The sequence below is a fragment of the Giraffa tippelskirchi genome, chromosome 11 (assembly GCF_054371585.1).
Source record: "Giraffa tippelskirchi isolate mGirTip1 chromosome 11, T2T-mGirTip1v1.2.pri, whole genome shotgun sequence".
Classification (NCBI taxonomy): domain Eukaryota; kingdom Metazoa; phylum Chordata; class Mammalia; order Artiodactyla; family Giraffidae; genus Giraffa; species Giraffa tippelskirchi.
In genome coordinates this window covers 145084036-145088730 of record NC_137285.1, presented here as the reverse complement: position 1 = coordinate 145088730, position 4695 = coordinate 145084036, and the positions used below count along the sequence as shown (strand labels likewise).

At 47.2% G+C, this 4695-nt stretch overlaps 1 long non-coding RNA gene across 1 annotated transcript; it reads right to left on the bottom strand.

Annotated features, from left to right (window-relative positions):
* Positions 1-659: 659 nt before the first annotated feature.
* On the bottom strand, positions 660-4281 carry LOC145525315 (uncharacterized). Its single transcript, XR_014068098.1, has 2 exons — positions 2693-4281; positions 660-1740 (listed from the first exon to the last, which is right to left on the bottom strand). It is a non-coding gene; the product is annotated as an uncharacterized LOC145525315 (long non-coding RNA).
* Between the last annotated feature and the right edge of the window lie 414 nt (positions 4282-4695).

The following is a 4695-nucleotide window of genomic DNA, read 5'->3' as shown; positions in this document are numbered from 1 at the left end:
TGGGCGGCTCCAAGACGGCTGCGCCACGCCCAGGTTCATCCAGGAGCAGGCGGGGGACCGGCCCCACCAGCCCTTCCTGCCGCACCTCGCCTCCTCTCCTGCTTCGGGGCTCAGTGCTGGGTGGCTGGGTGTGCCCTGATGAAGAGGACATAATCTCTCTTCTTCAGTGTAATATGTGTAGGCGAACCCTGGTAGAGCACACGGAGGCATCTCTTAAGTTTTATTCTGCTAAAGTGCACAGCTTTTCACTGGTTCTCAGTGGAGCTGGGCTTCCCTGGTGGCTCAGATGGTAAAGAACCCGCCTACAATGCAGTAGACATGGGTTTGATCCCTGGGTGGGGAAGGTTCCCTGGAAAAGGGAATGGCTATACATTCCAGTATTCTTGCCTGGAGAAGTCCATGGACAGAAGAGTCTGGTGGGCTTACAGTCCATGGAGTCTCAAAGACTCGGACACGAGAGAGACTAGCGCGCGCGCGCACACACACACACACACACACACACACAGGTGGAGCTAGAAACAAGACAAACGGAAACAATGTGGTGACATTCATCATCTTGACCACTAGAGGGCAGCAAGAGGCCATGTTGCTAAAGCCTCTTATAGCCTCTGTGGCTATAACCTCAATTTCTTCACACATTTATGGGAAACTTAGGGGAATACGTTTCACCCTTTTATTACAACATCCTCATTTTTCTGATGGAAGTAAATGGTATCCCACAGGAGTCAGGTTGTGACCTTGGGCACTGACATGCCCATTTTCCAGGGCGGTTGAAGGAATCATCATTTCCTAGAGCTGCCATCACAAATTGCTATAAGCTGGGTGGCTTATAACAGAAAAGTATTCTCTCACAGTTCTGGAGGCCAGAAATCCAAAATAAGGGCATCAGCATGGCCGTGCTCCTTCCGAAGGCTCTAGGGGGAAAGTCCTTGTCTCCCAGCTCCTGGTGAGTCTGGGTTTTCCTTGGCTTGTGGCTGTCTCACTCCACTCTCTGCCCCTGTCTTCTCCTGGGCTTCCTCACCTGTCTCTCTCTGGGTCTTCTATAAAGATTCTTGGCATTGGACATAGGGCCCACTTGGTTAATCAGAGACGATCCTGAGATCCTTAACTTCATTATGTCTGCAAAGGTCCTTTTTCCAAATTTAGTCCTATTCACGGGTTCTGGAGATTAGGATGTGGACATGTGGTTGGAGGGGTCCTCCATTCACCCCACTACAATCAAACAACAAATACATGTTATGTGCTCAACACAAAGGCAGGAACATTGTTAAGAATTCAACTGATAGGAGCTATTACTGTCATGCATCTAGAGGCTGTGTCTGCGGTTAAACTGTGGAAACACGTCCAGCCCAAGAACAGAAACCCAACTGTAGAAATATCGGTCACCCTCTCCCTCAGGCCTCTAGCGCTGCCAGTCTGACTTGCCACGCTGCATTTCCCAACTTGACCAAACTTGTTTCTGTTTTCATATTCCCCCAATTCTCTGTCATAGACAGGTTTTTGGCAGAAATCACCGATTATCACAAAGTCTACATTTTGCCTCATTAAGATCAGGCTTAAGGTGGTCACTGATCAGAGTCTGAGGAGTGCAGGTTATAAAACAGCCCACATGCAGAATGGGGAGAAACAATTGACAAAGCAGTCAGGATGTAGCATCATCTTGTTTGGTTTCAAGCCAAAGCCAGCTTGGCCTCATTAGGTAATGTCAGGCATCAGGTTGAAAGGTCAAGGTAGACTTCACTGAAAAGAAAGGACACTGGTTTTACCCTTAGAGTCAGTTCCGTGGCTGAGCCAGGTCAGTTCAGTTCAGTTCAGTTCAGTCCCTCAGCCGTGTCTGACTCTTTGTGACCCCATGAATCGCAGCACGCCAGGCCTCCCTGTCCATCACCAACTCCTGGAGTTTACTCAAACTCATGTCCACTGAGTCGGTGATACCATCCAACCATCTCATCCTCTGTTGTCCCCTTCTCCTCCCACCTTCAATCTTTCCCAGCATCAAGGTGTTTTCATATGAGTCAGTTCTTCGCATCAGGTGGCCAAAGTGTTGGATCAGTCCTTCCAATGAGTATTCAGGACTGATTTCCTTTAGGATGGACTGGTTGGATCATCGGGTGTGTTCAACTGTCAGGGGTTTGTCTTGTTGAAGGAAAAATAGAGAAAAAAGAATGGGCCAGGGGCTGAGGAGGGCAGAGAGGTCTGTGGAGGTGGAAAGAGAAAGGGTAGCTCTACTGGTTTCAACCCTGCTAGGCCACATGACTGGAACCTCAGTGTTCTCAGCTTTCAAATGGGGTCATAGGAGGAAATACCCCTTAGGGACTCAGTGAGGTGTGGATGCACAGGTGGCACTAAAGGGTGCTGATTGCTTTTCCCACCACTACCAAGACAAAGAAAAATGGGTGACAGGGCACTTTTGGGGTGCTAGAAAGACCCAGGACAGTACGAGGACTTGAGCTCTGAGCTAGACTTGTGTCTGGGCTGGACATGAAGCCGAAGGGAGGCCCCCACAGTATGTGGGATGCACAGGGGGAGGCCTCTGTGCCAGCTGAGAGCCCATGAAGCACCTTCTGGAGGTGATATCAGAGTCATAATGTTTTGTGTCCATTGTGTGACCTTGTTTCTACCCCTGGAGACTCCCCCCGCCCCGCCCCGCCCCGCCCCACCCCCAGCAATTACTAGTGGTTGAGGTCCTTACCAGGGTGCTGTTCAGGTGGCGATGATGTCAGTATAGTGTCACTGTCACCAGGCTGGTGGAGCACATTTACCCAGTGTCCCCAGCCCTGCACGAACGTGCTCAATAGAGAGTAGAGTCCACCCCCCCCTCCTTACCACACCAGCTTCTGGGATCCTCACCCCTCGGAGGCCAAGCTCAGCTTATCTGGGCTGCATTTTAGAAGAAGCTGTTTGCTCACTGGGATGAAGGGAGACTCTTGAGTTAAGAGGCAAATATAATTTTAGTAGTGTTTCTTGTGTTCCCTGGGTTCAGAATGACTGTGGTTGCTCTCTTTTCTGGAAAACTGCCCTTTTGCCCCAGTGTAATTATTTTCTTTTAAAGTTGAGAGGCACAGATCACCCTCCTGCCAAGGGACTCTCAAGCATCTTCTCCAACACCACAGTTCAAAAGCATCAATACTTTGGTGCTCAGCTTTCTTTATAGTCCAACTCTCACATCCATACATGACCACTGGAAAAACCATAGCCTTGACTAGACGGACCTTTGTTGACAAAGTAATGTCTCTGCTTTTTAATATGCTGTCTCGGTTGGTCATAACTTTCCTTCCAAGGAGTAAGCGTCTTTTAATTTCATGGCTGCAATCACCATCTGCAGTGATTTTGGAGCCCAGAAAAACAAAGTCTGCCACTGTTTCCACTGTTTCCCCATCTATCTGCCATGAAGTGATGGGACCGGATGCCATGATCTTAGTTTTCTGAATGTTGAGCTTTAAGCCAACTTTTTCACTCTCCTCTTTCACTTTCATCAAGAGGCTCTTCAGGTCTTCACCACTTTCTGCCATAAGGGTGGTGCCATCTGCATATCTGAGGTTATTGGTATTTCTCCCAGCAATCTTGATTCCAGCTTGTGCTTCCTCCAGCCCAGCGTTTCTCATGATGTTCTCTGCTACTAACAGACCTTCCCCAAAAGAATACAGGTAATTTTTATTTCTCTGTTTTCAATTAGAGTGACTTTTATTTATTTTTCTTGTAGAATTGTTCTGGCTAGAATTTCCACTACAATACTGAAAAACTGGTGAAAGCAGGCATCTTTCCTTGTATCTGATCTTAGGGGGAAAACGTTCAGTCTTTCACTACTGATTATGATGTTAGCTGTGGGTTTTTCATAAATGCTCTTTATTAGGTTGAGGAGTTTTATTGCTGGTTCTTGGGTGTTTTATTATGGAAGTTGTATCGTTGTTCAGTTGCTCAGTCGTGTCCGATTCTTTGCAACCCCATGAACTGTAGCATTCCAAGCTTTCCTGTCCCTCATTATCTCCCTGAGCTTGCTCAAACTCATGTCCATTGAGTCAGTGATGCCATCCAACCATCTCATCCTCTGTTGTTCCCTTCTCCTCCTGCCCTCAATCTTTCCCAGCATCAGGATCTTTTCCAATGAGTCAGCTGTTCCCATCAGGTGGCCAAAGTATTGGACCTTCAGCTTCAGCATCAGTCCTTCCAAGGAATATTCAAGGTTGATTTCCTTTAGGATTGACTGGTTTGATCTCCTTGCAGTCCAAGGGACTCTAAAAGTCTTCTCCAGTACCACAGTTTTGAAAGTATCAATTCTTCGGAGCTCAGTTTTCTTCATGTATGGTCCAACTCTCACACCATACATGGCTACTGGAAAAACCGTAGCTTTGACTATACAGACCTCGGTTGGCAATGTGATGCCTCTGCTTTTTAATGCACTGTCTAGGGTTGTCATAGCTTTTATTCCAAGGAGCAAATGTCTTTTAATTTCCTGACTGATGTCACTGCATTGATTTTGGAGCCCAAAAGTATGAAATTTGACACTGTTTCCACTTTTCCTTTTTCCCCATCTATTTGCCATGAAGTGATGGGACCGAATGCCATGATCTTAGCTTTTGAATGTTGAGTATTAAGTCAGATTTTTCTCTCTCTTCTTTCACCTCCATCAAGAGACTCTTTAGTTCCTCTTTGCCTTCTGCCATTAGAGAGGTATCATCTGCATATCTGAGGTTG